The sequence below is a fragment of the Ruditapes philippinarum genome, unplaced genomic scaffold, assembly GCF_026571515.1.
Source record: "Ruditapes philippinarum isolate M1 unplaced genomic scaffold, ASM2657151v2 ctg3936_1_1_1_1, whole genome shotgun sequence".
Taxonomy (NCBI): domain Eukaryota; kingdom Metazoa; phylum Mollusca; class Bivalvia; order Venerida; family Veneridae; genus Ruditapes; species Ruditapes philippinarum.
This window is the reverse complement of record NW_026865496.1, coordinates 12,084-27,007: the sequence shown is the minus strand read 5'-3', so window position 1 is coordinate 27,007 and position 14,924 is coordinate 12,084. Positions and strand designations below refer to the sequence as shown.

At 34.1% G+C, this 14,924-nt stretch overlaps 1 long non-coding RNA gene across 1 annotated transcript in view; it reads left to right on the top strand.

The window, feature by feature from the left end:
- LOC132729377 (uncharacterized) overlaps positions 1 to 10,074 on the top strand; it is a 44,371-nt gene extending 34,297 nt beyond the window's left edge. Inside the window, exons 4-6 of the long non-coding RNA XR_009625612.1 lie at positions 3,702 to 3,771; positions 4,500 to 4,570; positions 9,038 to 10,074. This is a non-coding gene — a long non-coding RNA (uncharacterized LOC132729377). The remainder of the gene's footprint in view (positions 1 to 3,701; positions 3,772 to 4,499; positions 4,571 to 9,037) is intronic.
- Positions 10,075 to 14,924: the final 4,850 nt, after the last annotated feature.

The window sequence follows — 14,924 nt, the reverse complement described above, 5'->3', positions numbered from 1 at the left end:
TGAGCTTTTGTGATCGCTTTTCGTTCGGTGTCTAGCAGTCTGTCCGTCCGTCCGGCCGTAAACTTTTGCTTTAAATGACATCTCCTCATAAACCACTTAGCCAATTTCATCTAAACTTCACAGGAATGTTCCTTTGGTGATCACCTTTAAAAATTGTTCAAAGAATTTAATTCAATGCAGAACTCTGGTTGCCATGGCAACCGAAAGAAAAATCTTTAAATATCTTCTTTTAAACAACCCTAAAAGCTAGAGCTTAGATATTTGGCATGAAACATCTTCTAATGAGTGTCTACCAAGTTTGTTCAAATAAATGCCCTGGGGTCAAAATTGGCCCCTCCCCAGGGGGTCATTGATTTTCCCTATATGCATATAGTAAAACTTAAAAAATCTTCTTTAAAAGAACCCAAAGAGCTAGAGCTAAGATATTTGGCATGAAACATATTCTAATGAGTGTCTACCAAGTTTGTTGAAATAAAAGCCCTGGGGTCAAAATTGGCCCCGCCCCGGGGGTCATTGATTTTCCCTTTATGCATATAGTAAAAACTTAAAAATTCTTCTTTTAAAGAACTGTACGAGCTAGAGCTTAGATATTTGGCATGAACCATCTTCTAGTGAATGTCTACCAAGTTTGTTCAAATAAATGCCCTGGGGTCAAAATTTGCCTGCCCCAGGGGGTCATTGATTTTCCCTGTATGCATATAGTAAAAACTTAAAAAATCTTCTTTTAAAGAACCCAAAGAGCTAGAGCTAAGATATTTAGCATGAAACATCTTCTAATGAGTGTCTACCAAGTTTGTTCAAATAAAAGCCCTGAGGTCAAAATTGGCCCTGCCTCAGGGGGTCATAGATTTTCCCTATATGCATATAGTAAAAACTTAAAAAATCTTCTTTTAAAGAACCTTAAGAGCTAAGGCTTAGATATTTGGCATGAAACATCTTCTAGTGAATGTCTACCAAGTTTGTTCAAATAAAATCCCTGGGGTCAAAATTGGCCCCGCCCCAGGGGGTCATTGAATTTCCTTTTATGCATATAGTAAAAACTTTAAAAAATTTTCTTTTAAAGAACCAAAGGAGCTAGAGCTAAAATATTTAGCATGAAACATGTTCTAATTAGTGTCTACCAAGTTTGTTCAAATAAAATCCCTGGGGTCAAAATTGGCCCCGCCCCAGAAGGTCATTGATTTTCCCTATATGCATATTATAAGTAAAAACTTAAAAAATCTTCTTTTAAAGAACTCAAAGTGCTAGAGAAAAGATATTTAGCATGAAACATATTCTAATTGGTGTCAACTAAGTATTCCTGTACGAAAAAGTCTGGGCAGAATGCAGACAGAATCTGTACAGACTTTATTTAGAAAACTCTGTACAGAAAAAAAATCTGGTTAAATGAAACAAAGTTGAACCAGAATTCTATTAATAGATTTTAGCAATAAGGATAAAGAACAAAATCTGTACAGACTTTTTCTGAAATATTTAAATTAAGCCGAATATTTTCTGGGCAGAAAAAAATCTGGGCAGAAAAAAAAAATCTGGGCAGAAAAAAAAATCTGGGCAGAAAAAAATCTGGGCTTCTTCATATTCTGTACAGAATTAACCCTGTCCATAGAAAATATATGAAAGGGAATTCTGCACAGAAAAAATTCTGTACAGAAAATATTCTGTACAGATTTTCTTTTCTGGCTAAAAACAGAATCAATTTTCCTTTTGAACGTTTATTATTTATTAATTTCAATTAACAATTTTTATTCATTTCTTTCCTGGAGTAGTCTATCCAACAGTAATGGCTTTGTTGAGGGCGCTGTCATCAGGACTAAATGGCTTGTCTCTGTATTTGCACCACACATCCTGACATAATCTAAAGAATGAAAAAAAATAAGGAATTTGTATTATTAAATGATATGCAAAATATGCAAAATATTTCAATGTGTATATAAAACAGTTACAATTGTATCCCTATACACCTAAGTTTTTTTTTTTTGCGCCCAGTTACATAGCAAAACTGTTTACATATATCATCCCTGATCAAAGCTTGTTTTACAAATCTACACATGTAAATTGCAACATAACTTAAAATAGTAACACAATTGCCAGGAGTTTTGAATTGATTAATACTAGCTAAATGAATTAGCAAAACAAAAAGCCAAACTATTTATTGCATAAAGGAGCAAGATATGAAATTTAGAAAAATATATCTTGACCTATCAACTGATCAAAAAGCATTAATTTTTATGAACTAATAATTTCACTGTCCCAGCTTTGACCTCAGTGAAATTTTATACTCATTAGACCATAGTGGTCTGTCTCAAATCAGAGTAAAATTAACTCATATAGATAATCTATAGACTATTAAAAGATGTATAAATAATTTCTTTTATCTATAGTGGAATTTATCCATAGACTATTAAAAGATGTATATATAATTTCTTTTATCAGTGGAAGGTATACACAAAAATTCAAAGAAAACATTGCAAAATCTTACCTCTGGTTTTGATTATAATTCCATCATAATTCCTCTTTGGCCCCTCAGTCTGAGAATTTCAAGTCTCTACATGATTGCTGTTCACAACAACTAACTTGTTAACTTATCATAAGATAAATAAACTAAACAAAACATAATCTTTGCCAATATGAAGGCACTTTATGTAACAAAACCTCACGTGGCAGCCTGAGAGATTTGAATGACCAACGGGGGTTACACCTGATATTACAGAATATCTACAACTCTGAGATTAACTCAAGAGTGAAATTCTGGCTAGAAAAGAAAATTCTGTCTCAAGATTTATCTAAGTGTTAAAAATTCTGTGTGTCAATGTAAATTCTGCCTCATTTTTTTTCTAAGTATTGAAATTCTGTCTTGTAAAAATAACTAAGAGCAAAATATCTGTGTGAAAATTTTTCTGTACAGAAATTTTTTTGATTCTGTTTAAATCTGCACAGAAAATCACCTATTTCCTAGGCCGATTCTGTGACCAATTCTGTGTCTGTGTCAACTCTGTACAGAAAAATGAAAATCTGCCTCTATAACAACCAGAGTTGGTACAGAGTCTGTACAGAATTGGCTCAGAATTTTCGTACAGGAATTGTTCAAATAAAAGCCCTGGGGTCAAAACTGGCCCGACCCCGGGGGTCATTGATTTTCCTTATAATTTATGTGTATAGCAAAAACTTAAAAATTTTCTTTGAAAAAACCAAATAGCTAGAGTTTAGATATTAAGCATGAAACATCTTCTATTAAGTGTCTTCAAAGTTTGTTCAAATAAAAGCCCTGGGGTCAAAACTGGCCCGGCCCCAGGGGTGTCATTGTTGTTAACTATAATTTATTATGTGTATAGTAAAAACTTAAAAAAAATCTTCTTTTATAAAGCCCAATGAGCTAGAGCTTAGATGTTTAGCATGAAACATCTTCTTATGGGTGTCTACCAAGTTTGTGCAAATAAAAGCCCTTAGGTTAAAATTGGCCCTGCAACGTTTGGGGGGGGGGGGCTATTTACAGGTGAGCGAATTCTTGTTTCGTTACTGCCCTTTTTTGCATTTTTCCACTTTGCAATTTGTCCAAGACATAACTTGAGAAGTATAAAAGGTATAAAACATGAAACTATTTAGGGAGATAGATCTCACTGAGAAGTGCAGAAATCTGAGGGAGAAATAACATATTGCACTTAAAGCTACAATACAACTCAAAAATATGATTGTTGTTTCAGGGAAACCTATCCTAGCAGATACAGATCTGATAAAGATGACAGAAACTACATATATACATGACAGTCATAGGTAACTTCATAATTTCCCACCATGACCTGTACGAAATTTTTCTGCACGTAAATAGGGCAGAATTCAATGGCAGATTCCGTCCAGAAATGAAATTCTCCCCCAAATATACAAGTGTTAAACCATTTGCTTTTGGCATGGATTACGGCTGGATTCCAGGCGGAAAAGGGAAGGATTCTGGGCAGAATTGGGACAAAATATGCAAACGAGTTGGGGCAGAATTTTGAAGCGGAATCTTGGGGTGGAATTTCGGAGCGGAATTGTCAAAAAGATTCTGGGCGGAATTCTGCGACAGAATTCATTGGAGCGGAATTTTTATGAGTTTAACATGATCACATTTTTTGGGATAAAATTATCAATAATGTATCACATTAATTTTCTTTCATAAAATTTAATACATATCCTATAGTCCAAATACAGAATAGAATACGCTACATTCTTTGTAACACAAACAGTTTTTTTCTAGTTGTAGGTTTTGGTAGGTACTGGTTTTCTTAGAATCCAACACTATTTTTTGCAATTATTTTGCTGCGAGTGTTTTAATCATAAATTTGTTTCAAATGTTTCTAATTATTCAAATACTATTCTTAATTGATGTCTGTTTTAAGTCCACTGCCTCTGTTTCCTAGAACTTCTTGTGGTTGTGCTCTGACCTTTAATAATAAAATTTATAATTAAATTCCAATTCCAATGGAACAATCTAACATTACATTTTACACTCATATTTGCAGGATGGGACTTAAGTGCTGACTGTGAGATGCAAGGTATTTCAATAAAGATGTGCAGTATTAATCCTGAAAAGGTATATTTTTAAATCTCAATACTTTACTATTCAACATCTTTCCTTGAAAAAATACATTTAACCAGTAATAAATAGTGTCACAAATAAAGCAGTTAATTAATTCTTATACAGAGCAATTCTTAAACACTTGTGCACTGAAATAAGATACTGTGTAAACTTTAGTATTTTTGAATATGCAAAAGGACAGTTAATATTTAATACTGTTGAAACATAAAATTTGATGTTACAAAAAAATATGAAATATAACTGCATATAATTATGCAATAAAACATAAATCATTACAACATTTTTAACTCGACTATTCGAAGAATATGAGAGTTATTGTAGTCGCCCCGGCGTCAGCGTCCACGTCGGCGTCTGCGTTGGTTAAAGTTTTTGGTAAATTCAAATATCTCAATTATTGCTTGAGATATTCAATTGAAACTTACAATACTTATTTATAGTAACAATGTACATCAGATTGACAAGTTGGATAACTCTACCTACAATATTGACAGAATTATGCCCCTTTTTAACTAAGAAATTTTGGTTAAAGTTTTTTGTAAAGTCAAATATCTCAATTATTATACCCCCAAAAACGAAGTTTGGGGGGGTATATAGGAGTCACCCGGTGGTCGGTCGGGCAGTCGGTCGGTCGGTCCAGATGTCCGTTGCATTTTCCTTGTCCGGACCATAACTTGAAGACTAATGGTTGGAATTCAATATAACTACATACAATGATCAAGCACATTGAGAGGAAGTGCAGTGCACAAGAACCATAAGTCTATCTTGACTAATTACAGAGTTATTGCCCTTTGTTACTTTTCCTTGTCCGGGGCATAACTTGAAAACTACTGGTTGGAATTCAAAACAACTTCATACAATTGTCAAACACAATAAGGGGAAGTGCAGTGCACAAGAACCATAACTCTATCTAAAGTAATTACAGAGTTATTGCCCTTTGTTACTTTTCCATTGCTTTCTTTTGTCCAGACCATAACTTGAAGACTAATGGTTGGAATTCAGTTAACTACATACAATGGTCAAGCACATTGAGAGGAAGTGCAATGCACAAGAACCATAACTCTATCTTGACTAATTACAGAGTTATTGCCCTTTGTTACTTTTCCTTGTCCGGGGCATAACTTGAACACTACTGGTTGGAATTCAAAACAACTTCATACAATTGTCAAACACAATAAGGGGAAGTGCAGTGCACAAGAACCATAACTCTATCTAAAGTAATTACAGAGTTATTGCCCTTTGTTAGTTTTCCATTGCTTTCTTTTGTCTGGACCATAACTTGAAGACTAATGGTTGGAATTCAATATAACTACATACAATGGTCAAGCACATTGAGAGGAAGTGCAGTGCACAAGAACCATAACTCTGTCTTGACTAATTACAGAGTTATTGCCCTTTGTTACTTTTCCTTGTCTGGGGTATAACTTGAAAATTACTGGTTGGAATTCAAAACAACTTCATACAATTGTCAAACACAGTAAGGGGAAGTGCAGTGCATAAGAACCATAACTCTATCTGAAGTAATTACAGAATTATTGCCTTTTGTTACTTTTCCATTGCTTTCTTTTGTCCAGAGACTAATTGTTGGAATTCATTATAACTTCATACAATGGTCAAGCACATTGAGAGGAAGTGCAGTGCACAAGAACCATAACTCCATCTTGACTAATTACAGAGTTACTGCCCTTTGTTACTTTTCCATTGCTTTTTTTGTCCGGAGCATAACTTGAAGACTAATGGTTGGAATTCAATATAACTTCATACAATGGTCAAGCACATTGAGAGGAAGTGCAGTGCACAAGAACCATAACTCCATCTTGACAAATTACAGAGTTATTGCCCTTGGTTACTTTTCCTTGTCTGGAGCATAACTTGAAAACTACTGTTTGGAATTCAATACAACTTCATACAGTTGTCAAGGACATTAAAAGGAAGTGCAGTGCATAAGAGCCATAACTCCATTTTGACAAAATACAGAGTTACTGCCCTTTGATACTTTTCCTTGTCTGGAGCATAACTTAAAACGTACTGGTTGAAATTCAAAACAACTTCATACAATGGTCAAGCACAAAAAGAGGGAGGAAGTGCAGTGCACAAGAACTATATCTCCATCTTCAGTATTTATAGAGTTATTGCCCTTTGTTCCTTTTCTTTGTATTTCTGGACTTATTACAGAGTAATTCAATAAAACTTCTTCAATGGTCAACCACATTGAAAGGAAATGCAATATACAAGAACCACAACTATCTGTAGTTGCCCACAACCATAACTCTATATTTCAATTCTTTTACAAGGTATTCTGTTACTAGTAACATCCTCATTTCCGAAGCAGTCTTGTGGGGGTATTAATCACATTTAGTGATAGTTCTAGTTGCTTTAGATATTCAATTGAAACTTGCAATACTTACTTATAGTAACAATGTACATCAGATTGACAAGTTTGATAACTCTACCTACAATATTTTCAGAAATATGCCCCTTTTTAACTTAGAAATTTTGGTTTATGTTTTTTGTAAATTCAAATATCTCGATTATTGCTTGAGATATTCAATTGAAACTTACAATACTTATTTATAGTAACAATGTACATCAGATTGACAAGTTGGATATCTCTACCTACAATATTGACAGAATTATGCCCCTTTTAACTTAGAAATTTTGGTTAAAGTTTTTTGTAAACTCAAATATCTCAATTATTGCTTGAGATTTTCAATTTAACTTTACAATACTTATTTATAGTATCAATGTACATCAGATTGACAAGTTGGATATCTCTACCTACAATATTGACAGAATTATGCCCCTTTTAACTTAGAAATTTTGGTTAAAGTTTTTTGTAAACTCAAATATCTCAATTATTGCTTGAGATTTTCAATTTAACTTTACAATACTTATTTATAGTAACAATGTTTATCAGTTTGCAAAATCGCATAACTCTGCCTGCAATATTTGCAGAATTATTTGTTTTGAAACTTAGAAATTTTGGTTAAAGGTCTTCAAAGATATTTACTTGAAACTTTACACATGTACTTAGGGTCATAATTGGAGGGTCATAGTTGTTGTATGTCACTGACCAAGTTCCAAAACTCTACTCGCATTAAGGCTGATTTTTCTCCCCTTTTTCAACTTATAAATTCCTGGTAAAGTTTTGCTTGTAAGCTGTTATGTCCATAACTACTGCAGAGTTTGTGCCTTTTTGGGACATTTTTATGCATTCATAATAATAAAGCATTGATTTACTTGATAAAACATCTTAATAACAAGCCCTTGTACCTTTTTCAGTCAATTTTATGAAGTCATAGGTAATTAGCATTATTATACTCAATAAAACACCCTTGTGACAATTTTTGGATAGTCAGTATTGGCTTGACTATTCAAAAATTGTCACAAGGGTGAGTATAATAATGCTAATTACTGACTTAGAATTTATGTTCAAGTTGCATACCACCTCAGATATTTTCCTATTCCATTGACATCTCGCTTTGAAACAATTTGAAATTTTATGCACTTCTTTGAGAGCATAATAGGACTCTCCTGAAGACCTATAGCCGTAACATGGATTTTAAGAAAAAATTTGGCCCTTTTGTTAATTTAGAAAATGTTACATTATCAAGGCTCTTTTAATATCAAACACTTAGAATAGTCGAGCATTCTGTCCTACCGACAGCTTTGTTTTTTGTTATTATTGGTCAAGTATCATGCTTTAACAAAAGTAATAAGTACAGTTGGTAAAATCTCAATGTCCACAAGCGCAAAAACAAGAGTACAATTATGATTTAGACATCTTATATGTGAAATTCTGTTCAAGAAACATGTTTAAGTATAGAATTCCGTCCATAGTGAAGACCATTCCTTCCCAGGAAAATTTTAAAGTTGAAAATTCTGTCCAAGATGAAATGTCTACCAAATAAAATTCCAGCTGATATTTTTCTAGTTTTCCGCCCAGAAAAGTGAACAAAATTTTTTTCTTGAGAGACGGAATGACACGGAATTTGCGTTTCCGTCCCTGGTCCGCCAAGAAATCACTGATTCCGTATCAATTCTGTGCCAATCCCGTCCAGAATCGATGCCAAAATTTCGTACACTGGGTCTTTCTTCCTTAAAGAATTTTATATCTCTTTGATCTTTAATAATCATGCCTTGTAGTGTTTTTACTATAGATCAATCAAATATGAAAATATGGTATATGAAAATAATGTTAATCAACATTTAATATCAAATTTATTGCTCTCTTTTAATTGTTTGGTTAATAATTGTATAATTATGATACATCAGTTTCAAACCCTGTGAAGTAAATAAATATTTTCAGATGTTAGTTATTAACTTTACATTGTGATTCTCAACTGCCTTAATGCTAAAATTATCAGAGGTGATGTATTTATTTAACAAAAGAATACTGCCAAGTTGAAAAATTATTTGTTGAAAAAGAAATTATAATAAAATGTGTATTTCTTTATATTTCAGGAAACATACTTCAAACTATAGATGTGTAATAGAAGAACAGACATTGTGCATATATTATCTCTTGGAAGTGTCAATCACCAACTTTACATTGTGTTGTGAACATTTAAAATTAACCTGCTGAATTTTTCATGTAATTTTTTCAATAAATCAGTTTTCATTCTAGTTAAGTTAGGGGGAAAGTTGAGTGAAGAGTTGAGTGATGGGTTAAGGGGAGAGCAGATTTGAGTAGAGTTAACTGGGAGAATAAAGTGGAGTTTAGGTTACTGGGAGTGTTTAGTTGAGGTTATAGGGAGAGTTAAGTTGAGATTACAGGGAGAGTTAAGTTGAGGTTACAGGGAGAGTTGAGTTGAGATTACTGGGAGATTTGAGTTGAGTTTACGGGGAGAGTTGAGTTGAGATTATGGGAGAGTTGAGTTGAGATAACAGGGTGACTTGAGTTGAGATTATGGGGAGAGTTGAGTTGAGGTTACGGGAAGGGTTAAGTTAAGATTACAGGGAGAGTTGAGTTAAGTTGAGATTATGGGCAGAGTTGAGGTAAGGGTGGAGAGTTCAGTTCAGTTCAGATTATGGGGAGAGTTGAGATGAGATTATGGGAAGAGTTGAGTTGAGTTTACAGGGAGAGTTGAGTGGATTTTAGATTAGGGAGAGAGTAAAGTTCAGATAAGAGTACCAGTGGCGGATTCAGGGCTGCAGCCCCCCACCCCCAGCTTGGCCCTAAGATATGTTTACCAGCTGGGCTGGAACATATTTTTTGTCAGTTTCAATCTTTATTGGCTGTAGTGTACTCCCTTATCAAAACATTTATTGCTGTCATCCAGTTCTTAATCTCCTGCCTGGGGGCTTGGCAGAGGGGTAAAGATCTTTATCTATCAACATGCTTGACTGACTTCAATGTTTAAACTGCATAATTGATTGGTTAATTACTTTCCAAAGGTCTAATGAAAAATAGATATGTTAAAAAGTATACCATATTAAACTACCTTTTTTTTCATTTTCTGAAGGAAAACCCTACTGTATATATAATTAATAAATTGAAAATTATTATTTGTAAATTTAAAAGATGGCGAGTTTTATTAAGATAATAATAAAGGAATCGCATTTTAATAACTAAGAAATTAACTAACTTTATTTTTATCAAATCTTCCACCCATATGTCAGCCCCCCCAGGAAACCATGTTCTGTATCCGCCCCTGGAGTACAGATGAGATTAAGGGGAGAGTTGAGTTTAGTTGAAATTATGGAGAGAGTTGAGTTGAGATTACAGGAAAAGTTTAAATTATTGGGACAGTTGAGTTTAAATGATTGGGAGAGTTGAGTTGAGATTTATAGGGAGAGTTGAGTTTAGTTGAAATTATGGGGAGAGTTGAGCTGAGATAACAGAGTGACGATCGAGTGACGTGGGTGGAAATTATGGGGAGAGTTGAGGTGAGATTTATGGCAAAAGTTGACTTGAGATAACAGGGTGACATAACTTGAGATTATGGGGATAGTTGAGTTAACGAGGGAAGTTGAGATTACGGGGAGAGTTGAGTTGATAAAATGTGGAGCGTTGAGTTGAGATTACTGGGAGAGTTGAGATAACGGGGAGAGTTGAGTTGAGATTTATGGGAAGAGCTGAGTTGAAATTACGAGGAGAGTTGAGTTGACATTATGTTAAGAGTTGAGTTAAATTGAGGTAACGGAGAGAGTTGAGTTGAGATAACGGCGAGAGTTGAGATTATGGAGAGAGTTAAGTTGAGGCTACGGGGAGAATTGAGTTAGGTTGAGTTTAAGAGGAGATTTGAGGTTACGGGGAGAGTTGAGTTGAGATAACGGGGGGGAAATTTGAGATTACGGGGGAATTTTAAGTTGGTTTAAAGGGAAAAAATTTTTTTTTTTTTTTTTTTTTTTTTTTTTTTTTTTTTTTTAGGGGAGAAATTGCTTTGGAAAATTTATTGGGAGAAAATGAGTTTTAGCTGAATAACGGGGTCGACTTGATTTGAGATTATGGGGAGGTTTTACAAAATTAAAGGTGACGGGGAAAGTTGAGTTGACATTATGTTGACAGTTTAGTTCAAGAGGAGAGTTGAGTTAAGTTGAGGTTATGGGATGAGTTGAGTGGAGATTACAGGGTAAGTTGAGTTGAGATTTATGGCGAAAGTTGACTAGAGATCAGGGGGTGACATATGTTGAGATTATGAGACATTCCTTCAACAGTTAATTAAGATGAAAAATTGCCACACAAAAATTACAGGCCCAGTGCTATTTTCATTTCTCAAAACCTTTTAACTTTGGTATCTAGTCACTGTTTTCAAAAGTTAATTATTGACAATATAGGTAAACTATCTTTTGCTCTTTAATGGCCAATCTGTTCGTCTCCAATCCTGCTATGGACAGTGATTTATACAGTCATGTAAGTAATAGATATACCATTGCTGCGTTGACGATTTCTGGGTTTGCGTAAATTATACCATAATCACGTGACCTTTCTTATGCCTTAAACTGAGGTTGCATAAGAAAGGTCACGTGATTATGGTATAATTTACGCAAACCCAGAAATCGTCAACGCACCAATGGTGTATCTGTTTTAACCTATAGCTCCGCCCAGAAACACTTACTCCTTCGATCTTCAAAACTGAAAATTATACAATAGTCTGGGTATGGTATAATTTACGGTTATTGGAAATTATACTAGGAAGAATTTTACATAAGAAGCGCTGAAGAGCTATAGGTTAAGCTAAAATATGCATCATTGTGATTGCACGACCGAGTTATTAGATACTGAATCTCTAATTGGTGACAAATGTTTGGTTAGGATATTATCTAGCAATTGAAAGCTATCCTAGTTCTCAGAGCGTAATTGTGATTGTACAACCGAGTTATTTATTAGTCATTGAATCTCTAATGGGTACAAATGTTTGGTCAAAAATTGCTGCAGATGCTGATATCATTTTCATTTCATGATATTAGTAGGCAATTGAACATGAGGTTAATGGTTCTACTCTAGTAACTTGTGTGCAACAAAGCAAAAATTAAATCCTCTATGAGTCTAAATAATAGGAATATTAATTTTTAGTCCATTTTTGTGTTGCCAGCTACAGAGGGATCACTTTTCCGTCGCCTGTCTGTCTATCTGTCCCATAACAAAACTTGTCCGGACTACTCAAACACTACTGGCGCAGTTTCATTCAATTTCCACAGGAATAATTAGATCTAGTTGTGCATATCATCCACATCCTTTTGTCAGAGTTATGGTCCTTTAACGATTACTCGTCTTTTACACTTATGAGGGGCGTCCGTGGCCGAGTGGTTAAGGTCGTTGACTTCAAACCACTTGCCCCTCACCGCTTTGGTTCGAATCCCGACAGGGACATTGGATTCTTTCATGTGAGGAAGATATCCAGCTAGTTTACAGAACGTCGGTGGTTCTACTCAGGTGCCCGTTCGTGCCTAAAATAATGCACGCAATCGCACCTGAGGTCTTCTTCAACCTGTAAAGCTGGATAGCCATCAAATGACCTATACTCTGTCGGTGTGGCGTAAAACCCAATCAATTAAACAAACAAAATATAACACTTCTGCAACTTTAATGAAACTACAGGACGTAACAATGAAACCGTTTAAGTGATTCATAAAGTTCTGGAATATCTGTATGACTTGTTAATTAACACGATGACCAAAGTTAAGCCCTGAACAGATTCCAGGTCTCTCGATTCAAATTTTTAAACTGTCAAATCTGCACATTTCTGAGACAATATAGAGATAAATCTGCAGTGCAGAGTCTGAAGAAATATATGACTAGATACCGGATTCTGTTCCTTACAAGCAAAGCACAAAAACATCTTTTAGAAACTAAACTACTTGTAGTATGGACCTGAATAAAAAACACCTACCTCTCTTCTCATAAATAATCCTCCATCTTGAAAATTCTAAACTGTAACCGAAAAACGCGATACTGTAACACGTTCCCTACGGTGATCATCGTAGATTTTATATTTTAATGTAATAGGTTTACCTCTGCAGTTCTTTAAATTAAAATATACAATTAAAGAAATATAGTAAAAGATTTATAAATCTCAATTACATCTTCTTGTCTATCTTGCAGTTAATCATATTAATATGGCGTTTTCCCGCCTTAACGGAATCTGTAAGAGCTAAAAAGTTCTAAGAGCTAAGTTTTGCGATGTACATCCTAACTCAAAACGGCCTCAATGGGCTTCCATAGATTTGTATTACTGTATTTTGCTTGTAAATGTAAATTTATTATCATGTAACACATGATTGCTAATATATCGTTCTTGCTATTGATGTATTTAAACACTTCATTCCTATGGTGTTGTATATACGGAAATTCCCAGAATAAATGTACAGTATCTTTGCTTTTTAATTAAAATTATCAAGGTTTTGCTTTCATTTTCGATCTGCATCGCATAATGACATAATTATACACCCAATGAATTATGGTAAAAAATACATTTTTGTTACAATAGATTTTAATTTATATCCGTCCTATTTTTTCTAACATCTTTTAAAAATAAAAAATTAAAAATAACTTGCAGATGAAATAAATATTTTTATAGCCATATCATTGTGTTTTAATAATTATTATGCATGTATGTTTATAATAAATTAAAGTATAAGTATGGCGAGTAGTTAGCACGTCGGACTAGTCATCTATGTATCGCTCGCCGTGTGGGCACAAACCGCCGTTATTTTCTTGAGCAAGAAACTTAACACTAAATGAATAATGGCTCCGGGGGCACGAAACAACAGAACGACGATGACAAGAGGTCAAAAGTACGATGACGATGATACGATATTATACCGAGTTTTCACCATCGTGTTTTTTGTTGTTGTTGGATTTTTTCACTCTCGACTTTTAACCATCATAAATTCGTTTTAACGTTGTTTCGGGTTATTTGTGTGTCGCGGGACATCGTGGAAATCAGAAGAAAACATTATGGAACAAAATATTTCCCTTGTTTAGCGTTTATTTAGGGCATTTAAGAAAAATGCTAATTAAGTTTATTTCATGTACTAGTATTCTGTAACTATTTAAATCATGAAATTAACAATAATTTTGAAATCCGAAAATATAGGCCTAAAGCTGTATACACTAGTATGAAATGCACTATTTTAGATACATGTACTAGTATGTCCGTATACTTGTTTCAATTAGAACGCTCATTTAGGCAAATATGTTTTGGCCCGAACACCATCCGTTTACTAATGTTTGTCAAACTTCGGTCTACATCGGTTTTTGAGAAACCATTTTGTCCTTATATAAAACTATTCCCGATGACTGCTTTCTTGTTACATGTACTAAACAGTGCTCAAGCCGAAAGAAGGCGTGGATGGGCTGTAGATGGATGTCGCGACCCAATAACTTTTTCAAAATTAGAATATATGAGCCAATGGTTAGGAGTCCAATGCTGTATTCATTGACCACTCTTAACAGTGAAGGAAAAATATTAAACTTGTATTTATTCATTTAGATATGTGAAATAATTTCTATCTGCATTGATCTACCATCGCCTACCTCGTTACAGTGAATAAAAGTATTCGTTATCCACCATTTGTGTTTGGCCCCAAGAAGGGTTTCTTTGATCATTTCATTTGAATTGTGTCCTTATATTATTGAAAGTGTTTTATGCATAATATATTCTAAAGTACCTGCTCCTTTTGCCTAAGATGTTTTTCTTTGATAACCTCCAACTATTGATAACCAACTATCTTTGATTGACTTGAATTTTCATCGGTCAACAAATTAATTTTACAGTTAAGGTTGATTATCATTATCATGTGGGCAAATAGGGCGATTATGCTGTAGTGAAATATCCTGTTCATGATCGCCATCAATTTCAGCCAATCATTCTGCAGAAGTATTTGGTAATACACTTGATAAAAT